At 60.5% G+C, this 27,308-nt stretch overlaps 1 protein-coding gene across 1 annotated transcript in view; it reads left to right on the top strand.

Moving 5' to 3' along the window:
- Positions 1 to 27,308, top strand: part of LOC140429048 (receptor-type tyrosine-protein phosphatase kappa-like) — a 330,643-nt gene that overhangs the window by 43,810 nt on the left and 259,525 nt on the right. The window lies entirely within an intron of this gene.

Raw genomic sequence — 27,308 nt, 5'->3', positions numbered from 1 at the left:
CCGGCTCACTCACCTCCTGCGCTGTTTTCACTGTCCCGGCTCACTCAGCTCCCGCGCTGTTTTCACTGTCCCGGCTCTCCCTCCTCCCGCGCTGTTTTCACTGTCCCGGCTCACTCAGCTCCCGCGCTGTTTTCACTGTCCCGGCTCACTCTCCTCCCGCGCTGTTTTCACTGTCCCGGCTCACTCACCTCCCGCGCTGTTTTCAATGTCCCTGTTCACTCATCTCCCGCGCTGTTTTCACTGTCCCGGCTCACTCACCTCCCGCGGTGTTTTCACTGTCCCGGCTAACTCACCTCCCGCGCTGTTTTCAATGTCCCGGCTCACTCACCTCCCGCGGTGTTTTCACTGTCCCGGCTCACTCAGCTCCCGCGCTGTTTTCACTGTCCCGGCTCACTCAGCTCCCGCGCTGTTTTCACTGTCCCGGCTCACTCAGCTCCCGCGCTGTTTTCAATGTCCCGGCTCACTCAGCTCCCGCGTTGTTTTCACTGTCCCAGCTCACTCTCCTCCCGCGCTGTTTTCACTGTCCCGGCTCACTCACCTCCCGCGCTGTTTTCACTGTCCCGGCTCACTCAGCTCCCGCGCTGTTTTCACTGTCCCGGCTCACTCAGCTCCCGCGCTGTTTTCACTGTCCCGGCTCACTCACCTCCCGCGCTGTTTTCACTGTCCCGGCTCACTCAGCTCCCGCGCTGTTTTCAATGTCCCGGCTCACTCACCTCCCGCGCTGTTTTCACTGTCCCGGCTCACTCAGCTCCCGCGCAGTTCTCACTGTCCCGGCTCACTCAGCTCCCGCGCTGTTTTCACTGTCCCGGCTCTCTCTCCTCCCGCGCTGTTTTCACTGTCCCGGCTCACTCACCTCCCGCGCTGTTTTCAATGTCCCGGCTCTCTCTCCTCCCGCGCTGTTTTCAATGTCCCGGCTCACTCAACTCCCGCGCTGTTTTCACTGTCCTGGCTCTCTCTCCTCCCGCGCTGTTTTCACTGTGCCGGCTCACTCAGCTCCCGCGCTGTTTTCACTGTCCCGGCTCACTCAGCTCCCGCGCTGTTTTCACTGTCCCGGCTCACTCACCTCTCGCGCTGTTTTCACTGTCCCGGCTCACTCTCCTCCCGCGCTGTTTTCACTGTCCCGGCTCACTCAGCTCCCGCGCTGTTTTCAAAGTCCCGGCTCACTCACCTCCCGCGCTGTTTTCACTGTCCCGGCTCACTCAGCTCCCGCGCTGTTTTCACTGTCCCGGCTCACTCACCTCCCGCGCTGTTTTCACTGTCCCGGCTCACTCACCTCTCGCGCTGTTTTCAATGTCCCGGCTCTCTCACCTCCCGCGCTGTTTTCAATGTCCCGGCTCACTCAGCTCCCACGCTGTTTTCACTGTCCCGGCTCACTCACCTCCCGCGCTGTTTTCACTGTCCCGGCTCACTCACCTCCCGCGCTGTTTTCACTGTCCCGGCTCACTCACCTCCCGCGCTGTTTTCACTGTCCCAGCTCACTCTCCTCTCGCGATGTTTTCACTGTCCCGGCTCACTCAGCTCCCGTGCTGTTTTCAATGTCCCGGCTCTCTCACCTCCCGCGTTGTTTTCACTGTCCTGGCTCACTCTCCTCTCGCACTGTTTTCAATGTCCCGGCTCACTCACCTCCCGCCCTGTTTTCACTGTCCCGGCTCACTCACCTCCCGCGCTGTTTTCTCTGTCCCGGCTCTCTCTCCTCCCGCGCTGTTTTCAATGTCCCGGCTCACTCTCCTCTCGCACTGTTTTCAATGTCCCGGCTCACTCACCTCCCGCGCTGTTTTCACTGTCCCGGCTCACACTCCTCCCGCGCTGTTTTCACTGTTCCGGCTCTCTCACCTCCCGCGATGTTTTCACTGTCCCGGCTCACTCACCTCCCGCGCTGTTTTCAATGTCCCGGCTCACTCACCTCCCGCGCTGTTTTCAATGTCCCGGCTCACTCACCTCCCGCGTTGTTTTCACTGTCCCGGCTCTCTCTCCTCACGCGCTGTTTTCACTGTCCCGGCTCACTCTCCTCCCGCGCTGTTTTCACTGTCCCGGCTCACTCTCCTCCCGCGCTGTTTTCAATGTCCCGGCTCACTCACCTCCCGCGCTGTTTACACTGTCCCAGCTGACTCAGCTCCCGCGCTGTTTTCACTGTTCCGGCTCACTCAGCTCCCGCGCTGTTTTCACTGTCCCGGCTCACTCACCTCCCACGCTGTTTTCACTGTCCCGGCTCACTCACATACCGCGCTGTTTTCACTGTGCCGGCTCACTCTCCTCCCGCGCTGTTTTCAATGTCCCGGCTCACTCTCCTCCCGCGCTGTTTTCAATGTCCCGGCTCACTCACCTCCCGCGCTGTTTTCACTGTCCCGGCTCACTCACATCCCGCGCTGTTTTCACTGTGCCGGCTCACTCTCCTCCCGCGCTGTTTTCAATGTCCCGGCTCTCTCTCCTCCCGCGCTGTTTTCAATGTTCCGGCTCACTCACATACCGCGCTGTTTTCACTGTCCCGGCTCACTCAGCTCCCGCGCTGTTTTCAATGTCCCGGCTCTCTCTCCTACCGCGCTGTTTTCAATGTCCCGGCTCACTCACATCCCGCGCTGTTTTCACTGTGCCGGCTCACTCACATCCCGCGCTGTTTTCACTGTCCCGGCTCACTCACCTCCCGCGCTGTTTTCACTGTCCCGGCTCACTCACCTCCCGCGCTGTTTTCAATGTCCCGGCTCACTCACCTCCCGCGTTGTTTTCACTGTCCCGGCTCACTCACCCCCCGCGCTGTTTTCAATGTCCCGGCTCACTCACCTCCCGCGCTGTTTTCACTGTCCTGGCTCACTCTCCTCCCGCGCTGTTTTCACTGTCCCGGCTCTCTCTCCTCCCGCGCTGTTTTCAATGTCCCGGCTCACTCACCTCCCGCGCTGTTTTCACTGTCCCGGCTCACTCACCTCCCGAGCTGTTTACACTGTCCCGGCTCACTCACCTCCCGCGCTGTTTTCACTGTCCCGGCTCACTCAGCTCCCGCGCTGTTTTCACTGTCCCGGCTCACTCAGCTCCCGCGCTGTTTTCACTGTCCCGGCTAACTCACCTCTCGCGCTGTTTTCACTGTCCCGGCTCACTCACACCCCGCGCTATTTTCACTGTCCCGGCTCACTCACCTCTCGCGCTGTTTTCTCTGTCCCGGCTCACTCTCCTCCCGCGCGGTTTTCACTGTCCCGGCTCACTCAGCTCCCGCGCTGTTTTCACTGTCCCGGCTCACTCAGCTCCCGCACTGTTTTCACTGTCCCGGCTCACTCACCTCTCGCGCTGTTTTCTCTGTCCCGGCTCACTCTCCTCCCGCGCTTTTTTCACTGTCCCGGCTCACTCACCTCTCGCGCTGTTTTCACTGTCCCGGCTCACTCACCTCCCGCGCTGTTTTCACCGTCCCGGCTCACTCACCTCCCGCGCTGTTTTCACTGTCCCGGCTTTCTCAGCTCCCGCGCTGTTTTCACTGTCCCGGCTCTCTCTCCTAAAACGCAGTATTCACTGTACCGGCTCACTCACCTCCCGCGCTGTTTTCACCGTCCCGGCTCACTCACCTCCCGCGTTGTTTTCACTGTCCCGGCTCACTCTCCTCCCGCGCTGTTTTCAATGTCCCTGTTCACTCACCTCTCGCGCTGTTTTCACTGTCCCGGCTCACTCAGCTCCCGCGCTGTTTTCACTGTCCCGGCTCTCTCTCCTAAAACGCAGTATTCACTGTACCGGCTCACACACCTCCCGCGTTGTTTTCACTGTCCCGGCTCTCCCTCCTCCCGCGCTGTTTTCACTGTCCCGGCTCACTCTCCTCCCGCGCTGTTTTCACTGTCCCGGCTCACTCAACTCTCGCGCTGTTTTCAATGTCCCGGCTCACTCACCTCCCGCGCTGTTTTCACTGTCCCGGCTCACTCACCTCCCGCGGTGTTTTCACTGTCCCGGCTAACTCACCTCCCGCGCTGTTTTCACTGTCCCGGCTCACTCAGCTCCCGCGCTGTTTTCAAAGTCCCGGCTCACTCTCATCCCGCGCTGTTTTCACTGTCCCGGCTCACTCAGCTCCCGCGCTGTTTTCACTGTCCCGGCTCACTCACCTCCCGCGCTGTTTTCAATGTCCCGGCTCACTCTCCTCTCGCGCTGTTTTCACTGTCCCGGCTCTCTCTCCTAAAACGCAGTATTCACTGTCCCGGCTCACACACCTCCCGTGTTGTTTTCACTGTCCCGGCTCTCCCTCCTCCCGCGCTGTTTTCACTGTCCCGGCTCACTCTCCTCCCGCGCTGTTTTCAATGTCCCTGTTCACTCATCTCCCGCGCTGTTTTCACTGTCCCGGCTCACTCAACTCTCGCGCTGTTTTCAATGTCCCGGCTCACTCACCTCCCGCGCTGTTTTCACTGTCCCGGCTCACTCACCTCCCGCGGTGTTTTCACTGTCCCGGCTAACTCACCTCCCGCGCTGTTTTCACTGTCCCGGCTAACTCAGCTCCCGCGCTGTTTTCAAAGTCCCGGCTCACTCTCATCCCGCGCTGTTTTCACTGTCCCGGCTCACTCAGCTCCCGCGCTGTTTTCACTGTCCCGGCTCACTCACCTCCCGCGCTGTTTTCAATGTCCCGGCTCACTCTCCTCTCGCGCTGTTTTCACTGTCCCGGCTCTCTCTCCTAAAACGCAGTATTCACTGTACCGGCTCACACACCTCCCGCGTTGTTTTCACTGTCCCGGCTCTCCCTCCTCCCGCGCTGTTTTCACTGTCCCGGCTCACTCTCCTCCCGCGCTGTTTTCACTGTCCTGGCTCACTCACCTCCCGCGCTGTTTTCACTGTCCCGGCTCACTCACCTCCCGCGCTGTTTTCACTGTCCCGGCTCACTCAACTCTCGCGCTGTTTTCAATGTCCCGGCTCACTCACCTCCCGCACTGTTTTCACTGTCCCGGCTCACTCACCTCCCGCGGTGTTTTCACTGTCCCGGCTAACTCACCTCCCGCGCTGTTTTCACTGTCCCGGCTCACTCAGCTCCCGCGCAGTTCTCACTGTCCCGGCTCACTCAGCTCCCGCGCTGTTTTCACTGTCCCGGCTCTCTCTCCTCCCGCGCTGTTTTCACTGTCCCGGCTCACTCACCTCCCGCGCTGTTTTCAATGTCCCGGCTCTCTCTCCTCCCGCGCTGTTTTCAATGTCCCGGCTCACTCACCTCCCGCGCTGTTTTCACTGTCCCGGCTCACTCACCTCTCGCGCTGTTTTCACTGTCCCGGCTCACTCTCCTCCCGCGCTGTTTTCACTGTCCCGGCTCACTCAGCTCCCGCGCTGTTTTCAAAGTCCCGGCTCACTCTCATCCCGCGCTGTTTTCACTGTCCCGGCTCACTCAGCTCCCGCGCTGTTTTCACTGTCCCGGCTCACTCACCTCCCGCGCTGTTTTCAATGTCCCGGCTCACTCTCCTCTCGCGCTGTTTTCACTGTCCCGGCTCTCTCTCCTAAAACGCAGTATTCACTGTCCCGGCTCACACACCTCCCGTGTTGTTTTCACTGTCCCGGCTCTCCCTCCTCCCGCGCTGTTTTCACTGTCCCGGCTCACTCTCCACCCGCGCTGTTTTCAATGTCCCTGTTCACTCATCTCCCGCGCTGTTTTCACTGTCCCGGCTCACTCAACTCTCGCGCTGTTTTCAATGTCCCGGCTCACTCACCTCCCGCGCTGTTTTCACTGTCCCGGCTCACTCACCTCCCGCGGTGTTTTCACTGTCCCGGCTAACTCACCTCCCGCGCTGTTTTCACTGTCCCGGCTAACTCAGCTCCCGCGCTGTTTTCAAAGTCCCGGCTCACTCTCATCCCGCGCTGTTTTCACTGTCCCGGCTCACTCAGCTCCCGCGCTGTTTTCACTGTCCCGGCTCACTCACCTCCCGCGCTGTTTTCAATGTCCCGGCTCACTCTCCTCTCGCGCTGTTTTCACTGTCCCGGCTCTCTCTCCTAAAACGCAGTATTCACTGTACCGGCTCACACACCTCCCGCGTTGTTTTCACTGTCCCGGCTCTCCCTCCTCCCGCGCTGTTTTCACTGTCCCGGCTCACTCTCCTCCCGCGCTGTTTTCACTGTCCTGGCTCACTCACCTCCCGCGCTGTTTTCACTGTCCCGGCTCACTCACCTCCCGCGCTGTTTTCACTGTCCCGGCTCACTCAACTCTCGCGCTGTTTTCAATGTCCCGGCTCACTCACCTCCCGCACTGTTTTCACTGTCCCGGCTCACTCACCTCCCGCGGTGTTTTCACTGTCCCGGCTAACTCACCTCCCGCGCTGTTTTCACTGTCCCGGCTCACTCAGCTCCCGCGCAGTTCTCACTGTCCCGGCTCACTCAGCTCCCGCGCTGTTTTCACTGTCCCGGCTCTCTCTCCTCCCGCGCTGTTTTCACTGTCCCGGCTCACTCACCTCCCGCGCTGTTTTCAATGTCCCGGCTCTCTCTCCTCCCGCGCTGTTTTCAATGTCCCGGCTCACTCACCTCCCGCGCTGTTTTCACTGTCCCGGCTCACTCACCTCTCGCGCTGTTTTCACTGTCCCGGCTCACTCTCCTCCCGCGCTGTTTTCACTGTCCCGGCTCACTCAGCTCCCGCGCTGTTTTCAAAGTCCCGGCTCACTCTCATCCCGCGCTGTTTTCACTGTCCCGGCTCACTCAGCTCCCGCGCTGTTTTCACTGTCCCGGCTCACTCACCTCCCGCGCTGTTTTCAATGTCCCGGCTCACTCTCCTCTCGCGCTGTTTTCACTGTCCCGGCTCTCTCTCCTAAAACGCAGTATTCACTGTCCCGGCTCACACACCTCCCGTGTTGTTTTCACTGTCCCGGCTCTCCCTCCTCCCGCGCTGTTTTCACTGTCCCGGCTCACTCTCCTCCCGCGCTGTTTTCAATGTCCCTGTTCACTCATCTCCCGCGCTGTTTTCACTGTCCCGGCTCACTCAACTCTCGCGCTGTTTTCAATGTCCCGGCTCACTCACCTCCCGCGCTGTTTTCACTGTCCCGGCTCACTCACCTCCCGCGGTGTTTTCACTGTCCCGGCTAACTCACCTCCCGCGCTGTTTTCACTGTCCCGGCTAACTCAGCTCCCGCGCTGTTTTCAAAGTCCCGGCTCACTCTCATCCCGCGCTGTTTTCACTGTCCCGGCTCACTCAGCTCCCGCGCTGTTTTCACTGTCCCGGCTCACTCACCTCCCGCGCTGTTTTCAATGTCCCGGCTCTCTCACCTCCCGCGCTGTTTTCACTGTCCCGGCTCACTCTCCTCTCGCGCTGTTTTCACTGTCCCGGCTCACTCTCCTCCCGCGCTGTTTTCACTGTCCCGGCTCACTCAACTCTCGCGCTGTTTTCAATGTCCCGGCTCACTCACCTCCCGCGCTGTTTTCACTGTCCCGGCTCTCCCTCCTCCCGCGCTGTTTTCACTGTCCCGGCTCACTCTCCTCCCGCGCTGTTTTCACTGTCCCGGCTCACTCACCTCCCGCGGTGTTTTCACTGTCCCGGCTAACTCACCTCCCGCGCTGTTTTCACTGTCCCGGCTCACTCAGCTCCCGCGCTGTTTTCAAAGTCCCGGCTCACTCTCATCCCGCGCTGTTTTCACTGTCCCGGCTCACTCAGCTCCCGCGCTGTTTTCACTGTCCCGGCTCACTCAGCTCCCGCGCTGTTTTCACTGTCCCGGCTCTCTCTCCTCCCGCGCTGTTTTCACTGTCCCGGCTCACTCACCTCCCGCGCTGTTTTCAATGTCCCGGCTCTCTCTCCTCCCGCGCTGTTTTCAATGTCCCGGCTCACTCACCTCCCGCGCTGTTTTCACTGTCCTGGCTCTCTCTCCTCCCGCGCTGTTTTCACTGTCCCGGCTCACTCAGCTCCCGCGCTGTTTTCACTGTCCCGGCTCACTCAGCTCCCGCGCTGTTTTCACTGTCCCGGCTCACTCTCCTCCCGCGCTGTTTTCACTGTCCCGGCTCACTCAGCTCCCGCGCTGTTTTCAAAGTCCCGGCTCACTCACCTCCCGCGCTGTTTTCACTGTCCCGGCTCACTCACCTCCCGCGCTGTTTTCACTGTCCCGGCTCACTCACCTCTCGCGCTGTTTTCACTGTCCCGGCTCACTCTCCTCCCGCGCTGTTTTCACTGTCCCGGCTCACTCAGCTCCCGCGCTGTTTTAACGGTCCCAGCTCACTCTCCTCTCGCGATGTTTTCACAGTCCTGGCTCACTCTCCTCCCGCGCTGTTTTCTCTGTCCCGGCTCTCTCTCCTCCCGCGCTGTTTTCAATGTCCCGGCTCTCTCACCTCCCACGCTGTTTTCACAGTCCTGGCTCACTCTCCTCCCGCGCTGTTTTCTCTGTCCCGGCTCTCTCTCCTCCCGCGCTGTTTTCAATGTCCCGGCTCACTCTCCTCTCGCACTGTTTTCAATGTCCCGGCTCACTCACCTCCCGCGCTGTTTTCACTGTCCCGGCTCACACTCCTCCCGCGCTGTTTTCACTGTTCCGGCTCTCTCACCTCCCGCGCTGTTTTCACTGTCCCGGCTCACTCACCTCCCGCGCTGTTTTCAATGTCCCGGCTCACTCACCTCCCGCGCTGTTTTCACTGTCCCGGCTCACTCACCTCCCGCGTTGGTTTCACTGTCCCGGCTCACTCTCCTCTCGCACTGTTTTCAATGTCCCGGCTCACTCACCTCCCGCGCTGTTTTCACTGTCCCGGCTCACACTCCCGGGCTGTTTTCACTGTTCCGGCTCTCTCACCTCCCGCGCTGTTTTCAATGTCCCGGCTCACTCACCTCCCGCGCTGTTTTCACTGTCCCGGCTCACTCACCTCCCGCGCTGTTTTCAATGTCCCGGCTCACTCACCTCCCGCGTTGTTTTCACTGTCCCGGCTCTCTCTCCTCCCGCGCTGTTTTCACTGTCCCGGCTCACTCTCCTCCCGCGCTGTTTTCAATGTCCCAGCTCACTCACCTCCCGCGCTGTTTACAATGTCCCGGCTCACTCACCTCCCACGCTGTTTTCACTGTCCCGGCTCACTCACATCCCGCGCTGTTTTCACTGTGCCGGCTCACTCTCCTCCCGCGCTGTTTTCAATGTCCCGGCTCACTCTCCTCCCGCGCTGTTTTCAATGTCCCGGCTCACTCACCTCCCGCGCTGTTTTCACTGTCCCGGCTCACTCACATCCCGCGCTGTTTTCACTGTGCCGGCTCACTCTCCTCCCGCCCTGTTTTCAATGTCCCGGCTCTCTCTCCTCCCGCGCTGTTTTCAATGTCCCGGCTCACTCACATCCCGCGCTGTTTTCACTGTGCCGGCTCACTCTCCTCCCGCGCTGTTTTCAATGTCCCGGCTCTCTCTCCTCCCGCGCTCTTTTCAATGTCCCGGCTCACTCACATCCCGCGCTGTTTTCACTGTGCCGGCTCACTCACATCCCGCGCTGTTTTCACTGTGCCGGCTCACTCTCCTCCCGCGCTGTTTTCAATGTCCCGGCTCACTCACCTCCCGCGCTGTTTTCACTGTCCCGGCTCACTCACATCCCGCGCTGTTTTCAATGTCCCGGCTCTCTCTCCTCCCGCGCTGTTTTCAATGTCCCGGCTCACTCACCTCCCGCGCTGTTTTCACTGTCCCGGCTCACTCACCTCTCGCGCTGTTTTCAATGTCCCGGCTCTCTCTCCTCCCGCGCTGTTTTCAATGTCCCGGCTCACTCACCTCCCGCGCTGTTTTCACTGTCCCGGCTCACTCACCTCTCGCGCTGTTTTCAATGTCCCGGCTCACTCACCTCCCGCGCTGTTTTCAATGTCCCGGCTCACTCACCTCCCGCGTTGTTTTCACTGTCCCGGCTCACTCTCCTCCCGCGCTGATTTCACTGTCCCGGCTCACTCACCTCTCGCGCTGTTTTCACTTTCCCGGCTCACTCTCCTCCCGCGCTGTTTTCACTGTCCCGGCTCACTCACCTCTCGCGCTGTTTTCAACGTCCCGGCTCACTCTCCTCCCGCGCTGTTTTCACTGTCCCGGCTCACTCAGCTCTCGCGCTGTTTTCAATGTCCCGGCTAACTCACCTCCCGCGCTGTTTTCACTGTCCCGGCTCACTCACCTCTCGCGCTGTTTTCAATGTCCCGGCTCACTCTCCTCCCGCGCTGTTTTCACTGTCCCGGCTCACTCAGCTCCCGCGCTGTTTTCACTGTCCCGGCTCACTCACCTCCCGCGCTGTTTTCACTGTCCCGGCTCACTCACCTCCCGCGTTGTTTTCACTGTCCCGGCTCACTCTCCTCTCGCACTGTTTTCAATGTCCCGGCTCACTCACCTCCCGCGCTGTTTTCACTGTCCCGGCTCACTCTCCTCTCGCACTGTTTTCAATGTCCCGGCTCACTCTCCTCCCGCGCTGTTTTCACTGTCCCGGCTCACTCTCCTCCCGCGCTGTTTTCAATGTCCCAGCTCACTCACCTCCCGCGCTGTTTACAATGTCCCGGCTCACTCACCTCCCACGCTGTTTTCACTGTCCCGGCTCACTCACATCCCGCGCTGTTTTCACTGTGCCGGCTCACTCTCCTCCCGCGCTGTTTTCAATGTCCCGGCTCACTCTCCTCCCGCGCTGTTTTCAATGTCCCGGCTCACTCACCTCCCGCGCTGTTTTCACTGTCCCGGCTCACTCACATCCCGCGCTGTTTTCACTGTGCCGGCTCACTCTCCTCCCGCGCTGTTTTCAATGTCCCGGCTCTCTCTCCTCCCGCGCTGTTTTCAATGTCCCGGCTCACTCACATCCCGCGCTGTTTTCACTGTGCCGGCTCACTCTCCTCCCGCGCTGTTTTCAATGTCCCGGCTCTCTCTCCTCCCGCGCTGTTTTCAATGTCCCGGCTCACTCACATCCCGCGCTGTTTTCACTGTGCCGGCTCACTCACATCCCGCGCTGTTTTCACTGTGCCGGCTCACTCTCCTCCCGCGCTGTTTTCAATGTCCCGGCTCACTCACCTCCCGCGCTGTTTTCACTGTCCCGGCTCACTCACATCCCGCGCTGTTTTCAATGTCCCGGCTCTCTCTCCTCCCGCGCTGTTTTCAATGTCCCGGCTCACTCACCTCCCGCGCTGTTTTCACTGTCCCGGCTCACTCACCTCTCGCGCTGTTTTCAATGTCCCGGCTCTCTCTCCTCCCGCGCTGTTTTCAATGTCCCGGCTCACTCACCTCCCGCGCTGTTTTCACTGTCCCGGCTCACTCACCTCTCGCGCTGTTTTCAATGTCCCGGCTCACTCACCTCCCGCGCTGTTTTCAATGTCCCGGCTCACTCACCTCCCGCGTTGTTTTCACTGTCCCGGCTCACTCTCCTCCCGCGCTGATTTCACTGTCCCGGCTCACTCAGCTCCCGCGCTGTTTTCACTGTCCCGGCTCACTCACCTCTCGCGCTGTTTTCACTTTCCCGGCTCACTCTCCTCCCGCGCTGTTTTCACTGTCCCGGCTCACTCACCTCTCGCGCTGTTTTCAATGTCCCGGCTCACTCTCCTCCCGCGCTGTTTTCACTGTCCCGGCTCACTCAGCTCTCGCGCTGTTTTCAATGTCCCGGCTAACTCACCTCCCGCGCTGTTTTCACTGTCCCGGCTCACTCACCTCTCGCGCTGTTTTCAATGTCCCGGCTCACTCTCCTCCCGCGCTGTTTTCACTGTCCCGGCTCACTCAGCTCCCGCGCTGTTTTCACTGTCCCGGCTCACTCACCTCTCGCGCTGTTTTCAATGTCCCGGCTAACTCACCTCCCGCGCTGTTTTCACTGTCCCGGCTCACTCACCCCCCGCGCTGTTTTCACTGTCCCGGCTCACTCACCTCTCGCGCTGTTTTCACTGTCCCGGCTCACTCACCTCTCGCGCTGTTTTCACCGTCCCGGCTCACTCACCTCCTGCGCTGTTTTCACTGTCCCAACTCACTCAGCTCCCGCGCTGTTTTCACTGTCCCGGCTCTCCCTCCTCCCGCGCTGTTTTCACTGTCCCGGCTCACTCACCTCCCGCGCTGTTTTCAATGTCCCTGTTCACTCATCTCCCGCGGTGTTTTCACTGTCCCGGCTAACTCACCTCCCGCGCTGTTTTCACTGTCCCGGCTCACTCACCTCCCGCGCTGTTTTCACTGTCCCGGCTCACTCACCTCCCGCGGTGTTTTCACTGTCCCGGCTAACTCACCTCCCGCGCTGTTTTCAATGTCCCGGCTCACTCACCTCCCGCGGTGTTTTCACTGTCCCGGCTCACTCAGCTCCCGCGCTGTTTTCACTGTCCCGGCTCACTCAGCTCCCGCGCTGTTTTCACTGTCCCGGCTCACTCACCTCCCGCGGTGTTTTCACTGTCCCAGCTCACTCTCTTCCCGCGCTGTTTTCACTGTCCCGGCTCACTCACCTCCCGCGCTGTTTTCACTGTCCCGGCTCACTCAGCTCCCGCGCTGTTTTCACTGTCCCGGCTCACTCAGCTCCCGCGCTGTTTTCACTGTCCCGGCTCTCTCTCCTCCCGCGCTGTTTTCACTGTCCCGGCTCACTCACCTCCCGCGCTGTTTTCAATGTCCCGGCTCTCTCTCCTCCCGCGCTGTTTTCAATGTCCCGGCTCACTCAACTCCCGCGCTGTTTTCACTGTCCTGGCTCTCTCTCCTCCCGCGCTGTTTTCACTGTGCCGGCTCACTCAGCTCCCGCGCTGTTTTCACTGTCCCGGCTCACTCAGCTCCCGCGCTGTTTTCACTGTCCCGGCTCACTCACCTCTCGCGCTGTTTTCACTGTCCCGGCTCACTCTCCTCCCGCGCTGTTTTCACTGTCCCGGCTCACTCAGCTCCCGCGCTGTTTTCAAAGTCCCGGCTCACTCACCTCCCGCGCTGTTTTCACTGTCCCGGCTCACTCAGCTCCCGCGCTGTTTTCACTGTCCCGGCTCACTCACCTCCCGCGCTGTTTTCACTGTCCCGGCTCACTCACCTCTCGCGCTGTTTTCAATGTCCCGGCTCTCTCACCTCCCGCGCTGTTTTCAATGTCCCGGCTCACTCAGCTCCCACGCTGTTTTCACTGTCCCGGCTCACTCACCTCCCGCGCTGTTTTCACTGTCCCGGCTCACTCACCTCCCGCGCTGTTTTCACTGTCCCGGCTCACTCACCTCCCGCGCTGTTTTCACTGTCCCAGCTCACTCTCCTCTCGCGATGTTTTCACTGTCCCGGCTCACTCAGCTCCCGTGCTGTTTTCAATGTCCCGGCTCTCTCACCTCCCGCGTTGTTTTCACTGTCCTGGCTCACTCTCCTCTCGCACTGTTTTCAATGTCCCGGCTCACTCACCTCCCGCCCTGTTTTCACTGTCCCGGCTCACTCACCTCCCGCGCTGTTTTCTCTGTCCCGGCTCTCTCTCCTCCCGCGCTGTTTTCAATGTCCCGGCTCACTCTCCTCTCGCACTGTTTTCAATGTCCCGGCTCACTCACCTCCCGCGCTGTTTTCACTGTCCCGGCTCACACTCCTCCCGCGCTGTTTTCACTGTTCCGGCTCTCTCACCTCCCGCGCTGTTTTCACTGTCCCGGCTCACTCACCTCCCGCGCTGTTTTCAATGTCCCGGCTCACTCACCTCCCGCGCTGTTTTCAATGTCCCGGCTCACTCACCTCCCGCGCTGTTTTCACTGTCCCGGCTCACTCTCCTCCCGCGCTGTTTTCACTGTCCCGGCTCACTCTCCTCCCGCGCTGTTTTCAATGTCCCGGCTCACTCACCTCCCGCGCTGTTTACACTGTCCCAGCTGACTCAGCTCCCGCGCTGTTTTCACTGTTCCGGCTCACTCAGCTCCCGCGCTGTTTTCACTGTCCCGGCTCACTCACCTCCCACGCTGTTTTCACTGTCCCGGCTCACTCACATACCGCGCTGTTTTCACTGTGCCGGCTCACTCTCCTCCCGCGCTGTTTTCAATGTCCCGGCTCACTCTCCTCCCGCGCTGTTTTCAATGTCCCGGCTCACTCACCTCCCGCGCTGTTTTCACTGTCCCGGCTCACTCACATCCCGCGCTGTTTTCACTGTGCCGGCTCACTCTCCTCCCGCGCTGTTTTCAATGTCCCGGCTCTCTCTCCTCCCGCGCTGTTTTCAATGTTCCGGCTCACTCACATCCCGCGCTGTTTTCACTGTCCCGGCTCACTCAGCTCCCGCGCTGTTTTCAATGTCCCGGCTCTCTCTCCTACCGCGCTGTTTTCAATGTCCCGGCTCACACACATCCCGCGCTGTTTTCACTGTGCCGGCTCACTCACATCCCGCGCTGTTTTCACTGTCCCGGCTCACTCACCTCCCGCGCTGTTTTCACTGTCCCGGCTCACTCACCTCCCGCGCTGTTTTCAATGTCCCGGCTCACTCACCTCCCGCGTTGTTTTCACTGTCCCGGCTCACTCACCCCCCGCGCTGTTTTCAATGTCCCGGCTCACTCACCTCCCGCGCTGTTTTCACTGTCCTGGCTCACTCTCCTCCCGCGCTGTTTTCACTGTCCCGGCTCTCTATCCTCCCGCGCTGTTTTCAATGTCCCGGCTCACTCACCTCCCGCGCTGTTTTCACTGTCCCGGCTCACTCACCTCCCGAGCTGTTTACACTGTCCCGGCTCACTCACCTCCCGCGCTGTTTTCACTGTCCCGGCTCACTCAGCTCCCGCGCTGTTTTCACTGTCCCGGCTCACTCAGCTCCCGCGCTGTTTTCACTGTCCCGGCTAACTCACCTCTCGCGCTGTTTTCACTGTCCCGGCTCACTCACACCCCGCGCTATTTTCACTGTCCCGGCTCACTCACCTCTCGCGCTGTTTTCTCTGTCCCGGCTCACTCTCCTCCCGCGCGGTTTTCACTGTCCCGGCTCACTCAGCTCCCGCGCTGTTTTCACTGTCCCGGCTCACTCAGCTCCCGCGCTGTTTTCACTGTCCCGGCTCACTCACCTCTCGCGCTGTTTTCTCTGTCCCGGCTCACTCTCCTCCCGCGCTTTTTTCACTGTCCCGGCTCACTCACCTCTCGCGCTGTTTTCACTGTCCCGGCTCACTCACCTCCCGCGCTGTTTTCACCGTCCCGGCTCACTCACCTCCCGCGCTGTTTTCACTGTCCCGGCTTTCTCAGCTCCCGCGCTGTTTTCACTGTCCCGGCTCTCTCTCCTAAAACGCAGTATTCACTGTACCGGCTCACTCACCTCCCGCGCTGTTTTCACCGTCCCGGCTCACTCACCTCCCGCGTTGTTTTCACTGTCCCGGCTCACTCTCCTCCCGCGCTGTTTTCAATGTCCCTGTTCACTCACCTCTCGCGCTGTTTTCACTGTCCCGGCTCACTCAGCTCCCGCGCTGTTTTCACTGTCCCGGCTCTCTCTCCTAAAACGCAGTATTCACTGTACCGGCTCACACACCTCCCGCGTTGTTTTCACTGTCCCGGCTCTCCCTCCTCCCGCGCTGTTTTCACTGTCCCGGCTCACTCAGCTCCCGCGCTGTTTTCACTGTCCCGGCTCACTCTCCTCCCGCGCTGTTTTCACTGTCCCGGCTCACTCACCTCCCGCGCTGTTTTCAATGTCCCTGTTCACTCATCTCCCGCGCTGTTTTCACTGTCCCGGCTCACTCACCTCCCGCGCTGTTTTCAATGTCCCGGCTCACTCACCTCCCGCGGTGTTTTCACTGTCCCGGCTCACTCAGCTCCCGCGCTGTTTTCACTGTCCCGGCTCACTCAGCTCCCGCGCTGTTTTCACTGTCCCGGCTCACTCACCTCCCGCGGTGTTTTCACTGTCCCAGCTCACTCTCCTCCCGCGCTGTTTTCACTGTCCCGGCTCACTCACCTCCCGCGCTGTTTTCACTGTCCCGGCTCACTCAGCTCCCGCGCTGTTTTCACTGTCCCGGCTCACTCAGCTCCCGCGCTGTTTTCACTGTCCCGGCTCACTCACCTCCCGCGCTGTTTTCAATGTCCCGGCTCACTCACCTCCCGCGCTGTTTTCACTGTCCCGGCTCACTCAGCTCCCGCGCAGTTCTCACTGTCCCGGCTCACTCAGCTCCCGCGCTGTTTTCACTGTCCCGGCTCTCTCTCCTCCCGCGCTGTTTTCACTGTCCCGGCTCACTCACCTCCCGCGCTGTTTTCAATGTCCCGGCTCTCTCTCCTCCCGCGCTGTTTTCAATGTCCCGGCTCACTCAACTCCCGCGCTGTTTTCACTGTCCTGGCTCTCTCTCCTCCCGCGCTGTTTTCACTGTGCCGGCTCACTCAGCTCCCGCGCTGTTTTCACTGTCCCGGCTCACTCAGCTCCCGCGCTGTTTTCACTGTCCCGGCTCACTCACCTCTCGCGCTGTTTTCACTGTCCCGGCTCACTCTCCTCCCGCGCTGTTTTCACTGTCCCGGCTCACTCAGCTCCCGCGCTGTTTTCAAAGTCCCGGCTCACTCACCTCCCGCGCTGTTTTCACTGTCCCGGCTCACTCAGCTCCCGCGCTGTTTTCACTGTCCCGGCTCACTCACCTCCCGCGCTGTTTTCACTGTCCCGGCTCACTCACCTCTCGCGCTGTTTTCAATGTCCCGGCTCTCTCACCTCCCGCGCTGTTTTCAATGTCCCGGCTCACTCAGCTCCCACGCTGTTTTCACTGTCCCGGCTCACTCACCTCCCGCGCTGTTTTCACTGTCCCGGCTCACTCACCTCCCGCGCTGTTTTCACTGTCCCGGCTCACTCACCTCCCGCGCTGTTTTCACTGTCCCAGCTCACTCTCCTCTCGCGATGTTTTCACTGTCCCGGCTCACTCAGCTCCCGTGCTGTTTTCAATGTCCCGGCTCTCTCACCTCCCGCGTTGTTTTCACTGTCCTGGCTCACTCTCCTCTCGCACTGTTTTCAATGTCCCGGCTCACTCACCTCCCGCCCTGTTTTCACTGTCCCGGCTCACTCACCTCCCGCGCTGTTTTCTCTGTCCCGGCTCTCTCTCCTCCCGCGCTGTTTTCAATGTCCCGGCTCACTCTCCTCTCGCACTGTTTTCAATGTCCCGGCTCACTCACCTCCCGCGCTGTTTTCACTGTCCCGGCTCACACTCCTCCCGCGCTGTTTTCACTGTTCCGGCTCTCTCACCTCCCGCGCTGTTTTCACTGTCCCGGCTCACTCACCTCCCGCGCTGTTTTCAATGTCCCGGCTCACTCACCTCCCGCGCTGTTTTCAATGTCCCGGCTCACTCACCTCCCGCGCTGTTTTCACTGTCCCGGCTCACTCTCCTCCCGCGCTGTTTTCACTGTCCCGGCTCACTCTCCTCCCGCGCTGTTTTCAATGTCCCGGCTCACTCACCTCCCGCGCTGTTTACACTGTCCCAGCTGACTCAGCTCCCGCGCTGTTTTCACTGTTCCGGCTCACTCAGCTCCCGCGCTGTTTTCACTGTCCCGGCTCACTCACCTCCCACGCTGTTTTCACTGTCCCGGCTCACTCACATACCGCGCTGTTTTCACTGTGCCGGCTCACTCTCCTCCCGCGCTGTTTTCAATGTCCCGGCTCACTCTCCTCCCGCGCTGTTTTCAATGTCCCGGCTCACTCACCTCCCGCGCTGTTTTCACTGTCCCGGCTCACTCACATCCCGCGCTGTTTTCACTGTGCCGGCTCACTCTCCTCCCGCGCTGTTTTCAATGTCCCGGCTCTCTCTCCTCCCGCGCTGTTTTCAATGTTCCGGCTCACTCACATCCCGCGCTGTTTTCACTGTCCCGGCTCACTCAGCTCCCGCGCTGTTTTCAATGTCCCGGCTCTCTCTCCTACCGCGCTGTTTTCAATGTCCCGGCTCACACACATCCCGCGCTGTTTTCACTGTGCCGGCTCACTCACATCCCGCGCTGTTTTCACTGTCCCGGCTCACTCACCTCCCGCGCTGTTTTCACTGTCCCGGCTCACTCACCTCCCGCGCTGTTTTCAATGTCCCGGCTCACTCACCTCCCGCGTTGTTTTCACTGTCCCGGCTCACTCACCCCCCGCGCTGTTTTCAATGTCCCGGCTCACTCACCTCCCGCGCTGTTTTCACTGTCCTGGCTCACTCTCCTCCCGCGCTGTTTTCACTGTCCCGGCTCTCTCTCCTCCCGCGCTGTTTTCAATGTCCCGGCTCACTCACCTCCCGCGCTGTTTTCACTGTCCCGGCTCACTCACCTCCCGAGCTGTTTACACTGTCCCGGCTCACTCACCTCCCGCGCTGTTTTCACTGTCCCGGCTCACTCAGCTCCCGCGCTGTTTTCACTGTCCCGGCTCACTCAGCTCCCGCGCTGTTTTCACTGTCCCGGCTAACTCACCTCTCGCGCTGTTTTCACTGTCCCGGCTCACTCACACCCCGCGCTATTTTCACTGTCCCGGCTCACTCACCTCTCGCGCTGTTTTCTCTGTCCCGGCTCACTCTCCTCCCGCGCGGTTTTCACTGTCCCGGCTCACTCAGCTCCCGCGCTGTTTTCACTGTCCCGGCTCACTCAGCTCCCGCGCTGTTTTCACTGTCCCGGCTCACTCACCTCTCGCGCTGTTTTCTCTGTCCCGGCTCACTCTCCTCCCGCGCTTTTTTCACTGTCCCGGCTCACTCACCTCTCGCGCTGTTTTCACTGTCACGGCTCACTCACCTCCCGCGCTGTTTTCACCGTCCCGGCTCACTCACCTCCCGCGCTGTTTTCACTGTCCCGGCTTTCTCAGCTCCCGCGCTGTTTTCACTGTCCCGGCTCTCTCTCCTAAAACGCAGTATTCACTGTACCGGCTCACTCACCTCCCGCGCTGTTTTCACCGTCCCGGCTCACTCACCTCCCGCGTTGTTTTCACTGTCCCGGCTCACTCTCCTCCCGCGCTGTTTTCAATGTCCCTGTTCACTCACCTCTCGCGCTGTTTTCACTGTCCCGGCTCACTCAGCTAACGCGCTGTTTTCACTGTCCCGGCTCTCTCTCCTAAAACGCAGTATTCACTGTACCGGCTCACACACCTCCCGCGTTGTTTTCACTGTCCCGGCTCTCCCTCCTCCCGCGCTGTTTTCACTGTCCCGGCTCACTCTCCTCCCGCGCTGTTTTCACTGTCCCGGCTCACTCAACTCTCGCGCTGTTTTCAATGTCCCGGCTCACTCACCTCCCGCGCTGTTTTCACTGTCCCGGCTCACTCACCTCCCGCGGTGTTTTCACTGTCCCGGCTAACTCACCTCCCGCGCTGTTTTCACTGTCCCGGCTCACTCAGCTCCCGCGCTGTTTTCAAAGTCCCGGCTCACTCTCATCCCGCGCTGTTTTCACTGTCCCGGCTCACTCAGCTCCCGCGCTGTTTTCACTGTCCCGGCTCACTCACCTCCAGCGCTGTTTTCAATGTCCCGGCTCACTCTCCTCTCGCGCTGTTTTCACTGTCCCGGCTCTCTCTCCTAAAACGCAGTATTCACTGTCCCGGCTCACACACCTCCCGTGTTGTTTTCACTGTCCCGGCTCTCCCTCCTCCCGCGCTGTTTTCACTGTCCCGGCTCACTCTCCTCCCGCGCTGTTTTCAATGTCCCTGTTCACTCATCTCCCGCGCTGTTTTCACTGTCCCGGCTCACTCAACTCTCGCGCTGTTTTCAATGTCCCGGCTCACTCACCTCCCGCGCTGTTTTCACTGTCCCGGCTCACTCACCTCCCGCGGTGTTTTCACTGTCCCGGCTAACTCACCTCACGCGCTGTTTTCACTGTCCCGGCTAACTCAGCTCCCGCGCTGTTTTCAAAGTCCCGGCTCACTCTCATCCCGCGCTGTTTTCACTGTCCCGGCTCACTCAGCTCCCGCGCTGTTTTCACTGTCCCGGCTCACTCACCTCCCGCGCTGTTTTCACTGTCCCGGCTCACTCACCTCCCGCGCTGTTTTCAATGTCCCGGCTCACTCTCCTCTCGCGCTGTTTTCACTGTCCCGGCTCTCTCTCCTAAAACGCAGTATTCACTGTACCGGCTCACACACCTCCCGCGTTGTTTTCACTGTCCCGGCTCTCCCTCCTCCCGCGCTGTTTTCACTGTCCCGGCTCACTCTCCTCCCGCGCTGTTTTCACTGTCCTGGCTCACTCACCTCCCGCGCTGTTTTCACTGTCCCGGCTCACTCACCTCCCGCGCTGTTTTCACTGTCCCGGCTCACTCAACTCTCGCGCTGTTTTCAATGTCCCGGCTCACTCACCTCCCGCACTGTTTTCACTGTCCCGGCTCACTCACCTCCCGCGGTGTTTTCACTGTCCCGGCTAACTCACCTCCCGCGCTGTTTTCACTGTCCCGGCTCACTCAGCTCCCGCGCAGTTCTCACTGTCCCGGCTCACTCAGCTCCCGTGCTGTTTTCACTGTCCCGGCTCTCTCTCCTCCCGCGCTGTTTTCACTGTCCCGGCTCACACACCTCCCGCGCTGTTTTCAATGTCCCGGCTCTCTCTCCTCCCGCGCTGTTTTCAATGTCCCGGCTCACTCACCTCCCGCGCTGTTTTCACTGTCCTGGCTCTCTCTCCTCCCGCGCTGTTTTCACTGTGCCGGCTCACTCAGCTCCCGCGCTGTTTTCACTGTCCCGGCTCACTCAGCTCCCGCGCTGTTTTCACTGTCCCGGCTCACTCTCCTCCCGCGCTGTTTTCACTGTCCCGGCTCACTCAGCTCCCGCGCTGTTTTCAAAGTCCCGGCTCACTCACCTCCCGCGCTGTTTTCACTGTCCCGGCTCACTCACCTCCCGCGCTGTTTTCACTGTCCCGGCTCACTCACCTCTCGCGCTGTTTTCACTGTCCCGGCTCACTCTCCTCCCGCGCTGTTTTCACTGTCCCGGCTCACTCAGCTCCCGCGCTGTTTTAACGGTCCCAGCTCACTCTCCTCTCGCGATGTTTTCACAGTCCTGGCTCACTCTCCTCCCGCGCTGTTTTCTCTGTCCCGGCTCTCTCTCCTCCCGCGCTGTTTTCAATGTCCCGGCTCTCTCACCTCCCACGCTGTTTTCACAGTCCTGGCTCACTCTCCTCCCGCGCTGTTTTCTCTGTCCCGGCTCTCTCTCCTCCCGCGCTGTTTTCAATGTCCCGGCTCACTCTCCTCTCGCACTGTTTTCAATGTCCCGGCTCACTCACCTCCCGCGCTGTTTTCACTGTCCCGGCTCACACTCCTCCCGCGCTGTTTTCACTGTTCCGGCTCTCTCACCTCCCGCGCTGTTTTCACTGTCCCGGCTCACTCACCTCCCGCGCTGTTTTCAATGTCCCGGCTCACTCACCTCCCGCGCTGTTTTCACTGTCCCGGCTCACTCTCCTCTCGCACTGTTTTCAATGTCCCGGCTCACTCACCTCCCGCGCTGTTTTCACTGTCCCGGCTCACACTCCCGCGCTGTTTTCACTGTTCCGGCTCTCTCACCTCCCGCGCTGTTTTCAATGTCCCGGCTCACTCACCTCCCGCGCTGTTTTCACTGTCCCGGCTCACTCACCTCCCGCGCTGTTTTCAATGTCCCGGCTCACTCACCTCCCGCGTTGTTTTCACTGTCCCGGCTCTCTCTCCTCCCGCGCTGTTTTCACTGTCCCGGCTCACTCTCCTCCCGCGCTGTTTTCACTGTCCCGGCTCACTCTCCTCCCGCGCTGTTTTCAACGTCCCAGCTCACTCACCTCCCGCGCTGTTTACAATGTCCCGGCTCACTCACCTCCCACGCTGTTTTCACTGTCCCGGCTCACTCACATCCCGCGCTGTTTTCACTGTGCCGGCTCACTCTCCTCCCGCGCTGTTTTCAATGTCCCGGCTCACTCTCCTCCCGCGCTGTTTTCAATGTCCCGGCTCACTCACCTCCCGTGCTGTTTTCACTGTCCCGGCTCACTCACATCCCGCGCTGTTTTCACTGTGCCGGCTCACTCTCCTCCCGCCCTGTTTTCAATGTCCCGGCTCTCTCTCCTCCCGCGCTGTTTTCAATGTCCCGGCTCACTCACATCCCGCGCTGTTTTCACTGTGCCGGCTCACTCTCCTCCCGCGCTGTTTTCAATGTCCCGGCTCTCTCTCCTCCCGCGCTCTTTTCAATGTCCCGGCTCACTCACATCCCGCGCTGTTTTCACTGTGCCGGCTCACTCACATCCCGCGCTGTTTTCACTGTGCCGGCTCACTCTCCTCCCGCGCTGTTTTCAATGTCCCGGCTCACTCACCTCCCGCGCTGTTTTCACTGTCCCGGCTCACTCACATCCCGCGCTGTTTTCAATGTCCCGGCTCTCTCTCCTCCCGCGCTGTTTTCAATGTCCCGGCTCACTCACCTCCCGCGCTGTTTTCACTGTCCAGGCTCACTCACCTCTCGCGCTGTTTTCAATGTCCCGGCTCTCTCTCCTCCCGCGCTGTTTTCAATGTCCCGGCTCACTCACCTCCCGCGCTGTTTTCACTGTCCCGGCTCACTCACCTCTCGCGCTGTTTTCAATGTCCCGGCTCACTCACCTCCCGCGCTGTTTTCAATGTCCCGGCTAACTCACCTCCCGCGTTGTTTTCACTGTCCCGGCTCACTCTCCTCCCGCGCTGATTTCACTGTCCCGGCTCACTCAGCTCCCGCGCTGTTTTCACTGTCCCGGCTCACTCACCTCTCGCGCTGTTTTCACTTTCCCGGCTCACTCTCCTCCCGCGCTGTTTTCACTGTCCCGGCTCACTCACCTCTCGCGCTGTTTTCAACGTCCCGGCTCACTCTCCTCCCGCGCTGTTTTCACTGTCCCGGCTCACTCAGCTCTCGCGCTGTTTTCAATGTCCCGGCTAACTCACCTCCCGCGCTGTTTTCACTGTCCCGGCTCACTCACCTCTCGCGCTGTTTTCAATGTCCCGGCTCACTCTCCTCCCGCGCTGTTTTCACTGTCCCGGCTCACTCAGCTCCCGCGCTGTTTTCACTGTCCCGGCTCACTCACCTCTCGCGCTGTTTTCAATGTCCCGGCTAACTCACCTCCCGCGCTGTTTTCACTGTCCCGGCTCACTCACCCCCCGCGCTGTTTTCACTGTCCCGGCTCACTCACCTCTCGCGCTGTTTTCACTGTCCCGGCTCACTCACCTCCCACGCTGTTTTCACTGTCCCGGCTCACTCACCTCTCGCGCTGTTTTCACCGTCCCGGCTCACTCACCTCCTGCACTGTTTTCACTGTCCCGGCTCACTCAGCTCCCGCGCTGTTTTCACTGTCCCGGCTCTCCCTCCTCCCGCGCTGTTTTCACTGTCCCGGCTCACTCACCTCCCGCGCTGTTTTCACTGTCCCGGCTCACTCAGCTCCCGCGCTGTTTTCACTGTCCCGGCTCACTCTCCTCCCGCGCTGTTTTCACTGTCCCGGCTCACTCACCTCCCGCGCTGTTTTCAATGTCCCTGTTCACTCATCTCCCGCGCTGTTTTCACTGTCCCGGCTCACTCACCTCCCGCGGTGTTTTCACTGTCCCGGCTAACTCACCTCCCGCGCTGTTTTCAATGTCCCGGCTCACTCTCCTCGCGCGCTGTTTTCACTGTCTCGGCTCACTCACCTCCCGCGGTGTTTTCACTGTCCCGGCTAACTCACCTCCCGCGCTGTTTTCAATGTCCCGGCTCACTCACCTCCCGCGGTGTTTTCACTGTCCCGGCTCACTCACCTCCCGCGCTGTTTTCACTGTCCCGGCTCACTCAGCTCCCGCGCTGTTTTCACTGTCCCGGCTCACTCACCTCCCGCGGTGTTTTCACTGTCCCGGCTCACTCTCCTCCCGCGCTGTTTTCACTGTCCCGGCTCACTCACCTCCCGCGCTGTTTTCACTGTCCCGGCTCACTCAGCTCCCGCGCTGTTTTCACTGTCCCGGCTCACTCAGCTCCCGCGCTGTTTTCACTGTCCCGGCTCACTCACCTCCCGCGCTGTTTTCAATGTCCCGGCTCACTCACCTCCCGCGCTGTTTTCACTGTCCCGGCTCACTCAGCTCCCGCGCAGTTCTCACTGTCCCGGCTCACTCAGCTCCCGCGCTGTTTTCACTGTCCCGGCTCTCTCTCCTCCCGCGCTGTTTTCACTGTCCCGGCTCACTCACCTCCCGCGCTGTTTTCAATGTCCCGGCTCTCTCTCCTCCCGCGCTGTTTTCAATGTCCCGGCTCACTCACCTCCCGCGCTGTTTTCACTGTCCTGGCTCTCTCTCCTCCCGCGCTGTTTTCACTGTCCCGGCTCACTCAGCTCCCGCGCTGTTTTCACTGTCCCGGCTCACTCAGCTCCCGCGCTGTTTTCACTGTCCCGGCTCACTCACCTCTCGCGCTGTTTTCACTGTCCCGGCTCACTCTCCTCCCGCGCTGTTTTCACTGTCCCGGCTCACTCAGCTCCCGCGCTGTTTTCAAAGTCCCGGCTCACTCACCTCCCGCGCTGTTTTCACTGTCCCGGCTCACTCAGCTCCCACGCTGTTTTCACTGTCCCGGCTCACTCACCTCCCGCGCTGTTTTCACTGTCCCGGCTAACTCACCTCCCGCGCTGTTTTCACTGTCCCGGCTCACTCACCTCCCGCGCTGTTTTAACGGTCCCAGCTCACTCTCCTCTCGCGATGTTTTCACTGTCCCGGCTCACTCAGCTCCCGTGCTGTTTTCAATGTCCCGGCTCTCTCACCTCCCGCGCTGTTTTCACTGTCCTGGCTCACTCTCCTCTCGCACTGTTTTCAATGTCCCGGCTCACTCACCTCCCGCCCTGTTTTCACTGTCCCGGCTCACTCACCTCCCGCGCTGTTTTCTCTGTCCTGGCTCTCTCTCCTCCCGCGCTGTTTTCAATGTCCCGGCTCACTCTCCTCTCGCCCTGTTTTCAATGTCCCGGCTCACTCACCTCCCGCGCTGTTTTCACTGTCCCGGCTCACACTCCTCCCGCGCTGTTTTCACTGTTCCGGCTCTCTCACCTCCCGCGCTGTTTTCAATGTCCCGGCTCACTCACCTCCCGCGCTGTTTTCAATGTCCCGGCTCACTCACCTCCCGCGCTGTTTTCAATGTCCCGGCTCACTCACCTCCCGCGCTGTTTTCAATGTCCCGGCTCACTCACCTCCCGCGTTGTTTTCACTGTCCCGGCTCTCTCTCCTCACGCGCTGTTTTCACTGTCCCGGCTCACTCTCCTCCCGCGCTGTTTTCACTGTCCCGGCTCACTCTCCTCCCGCGCTGTTTTCAATGTCCCGGCTCACTCACCTCCCGCGCTGTTTACACTGTCCCAGCTGACTCAGCTCCCGCGCTGTTTTCACTGTTCCGGCTCACTCAGCTCCCGCGCTGTTTTCACTGTCCCGGCTCACTCACCTCCCACGCTGTTTTCACTGTCCCGGCTCACTCACATACCGCGCTGTTTTCACTGTGCCGGCTCACTCTCCTCCCGCGCTGTTTTCAATGTCCCGGCTCACTCTCCTCCCGCGCTGTTTTCAATGTCCCGGCTCACTCACCTCCCGCGCTGTTTTCACTGTCCCGGCTCACTCACATCCCGCGCTGTTTTCACTGTGCCGGCTCACTCTCCTCCCGCGCTGTTTTCAATGTCCCGGCTCTCTCTCCTCCCGCGCTGTTTTCAATGTTCCGGCTCACTCACATCCCGCGCTGTTTTCACTGTCCCGGCTCACTCAGCTCCCGCGCTGTTTTCAATGTCCCGGCTCTCTCTCCTACCGCGCTGTTTTCAATGTCCCGGCTCACTCACATCCCGCGCTGTTTTCACTGTGCCGGCTCACTCACATCCCGCGCTGTTTTCACTGTCCCGGCTCACTCACCTCCCGCGCTGTTTTCACTGTCCCGGCTCACTCACCTCCCGCGCTGTTTTCAATGTCCCGGCTCACTCACCTCCCGCGTTGTTTTCACTGTCCCGGCTCACTCACCCCCCGCGCTGTTTTCAATGTCCCGGCTCACTCACCTCCCGCGCTGTTTTCACTGTCCTGGCTCACTCTCCTCCCGCGCTGTTTTCACTGTCCCGGCTCTCTCTCCTCCCGCGCTGTTTTCAATGTCCCGGCTCACTCACCTCCCGCGCTGTTTTCACTGTCCCGGCTCACTCACCTCCCGAGCTGTTTACACTGTCCCGGCTCACTCACCTCCCGCGCTGTTTTCACTGTCCCGGCTCACTCAGCTCCCGCGCTGTTTTCACTGTCCCGGCTCACTCAGCTCCCGCGCTGTTTTCACTGTCCCGGCTAACTCACCTCTCGCGCTGTTTTCACTGTCCCGGCTCACTCACACCCCGCGCTATTTTCACTGTCCCGGCTCACTCACCTCTCGCGCTGTTTTCTCTGTCCCGGCTCACTCTCCTCCCGCGCGGTTTTCACTGTCCCGGCTCACTCAGCTCCCGCGCTGTTTTCACTGTCCCGGCTCACTCAGCTCCCGCACTGTTTTCACTGTCCCGGCTCACTCACCTCTCGCGCTGTTTTCTCTGTCCCGGCTCACTCTCCTCCCGCGCTTTTTTCACTGTCCCGGCTCACTCACCTCTCGCGCTGTTTTCACTGTCCCGGCTCACTCACCTCCCGCGCTGTTTTCACCGTCCCGGCTCACTCACCTCCCGCGCTGTTTTCACTGTCCCGGCTTTCTCAGCTCCCGCGCTGTTTTCACTGTCCCGGCTCTCTCTCCTAAAACGCAGTATTCACTGTACCGGCTCACTCACCTCCCGCGCTGTTTTCACCGTCCCGGCTCACTCACCTCCCGCGTTGTTTTCACTGTCCCGGCTCACTCTCCTCCCGCGCTGTTTTCAATGTCCCTGTTCACTCACCTCTCGCGCTGTTTTCACTGTCCCGGCTCACTCAGCTCCCGCGCTGTTTTCACTGTCCCGGCTCTCTCTCCTAAAACGCAGTATTCACTGTACCGGCTCACACACCTCCCGCGTTGTTTTCACTGTCCCGGCTCTCCCTCCTCCCGCGCTGTTTTCACTGTCCCGGCTCACTCTCCTCCCGCGCTGTTTTCACTGTCCCGGCTCACTCAACTCTCGCGCTGTTTTCAATGTCCCGGCTCACTCACCTCCCGCGCTGTTTTCACTGTCCCGGCTCACTCACCTCCCGCGGTGTTTTCACTGTCCCGGCTAACTCACCTCCCGCGCTGTTTTCACTGTCCCGGCTCACTCAGCTCCCGCGCGGTTTTCACTGTCCCGGCTCACTCAGCTCCCGCGCTGTTTTCACTGTCCCGGCTCACTCAGCTCCCGCGCTGTTTTCACTGTCCCGGCTCACTCACCTCTCGCGCTGTTTTCTCTGTCCCGGCTCACTCTCCTCCCGCGCTTTTTTCACTGTCCCGGCTCACTCACCTCTCGCGCTGTTTTCACTGTCCCGGCTCACTCACCTCCCGCGCTGTTTTCACCGTCCCGGCTCACTCACCTCCCGCGGCTGTTTTCACTGTCCCGGCTTTCTCAGCTCACGCGCTGTATTCACTGTCCCGGCTCTCTCTCCTAAAACGCAGTATTCACTGTACCGGCTCACTCACCTCCCGCGCTGTTTTCACCGTCCCGGCTCACTCACCTCCCGCGTTGTTTTCACTGTCCCGGCTCACTCTCCTCCCGCGCTGTTTTCAATGTCCCTGTTCACTCACCTCTCGCGCTGTTTTCACTGTCCCGGCTCACTCAG

The sequence above is a fragment of the Scyliorhinus torazame genome, chromosome 9 (genome assembly GCF_047496885.1).
Source record: "Scyliorhinus torazame isolate Kashiwa2021f chromosome 9, sScyTor2.1, whole genome shotgun sequence".
NCBI classification, from domain to species: Eukaryota; Metazoa; Chordata; class Chondrichthyes; order Carcharhiniformes; family Scyliorhinidae; genus Scyliorhinus; species Scyliorhinus torazame.
Note: the sequence above shows the minus strand (reverse complement) of the source record. Positions and strands in the feature narration are given on the sequence as shown.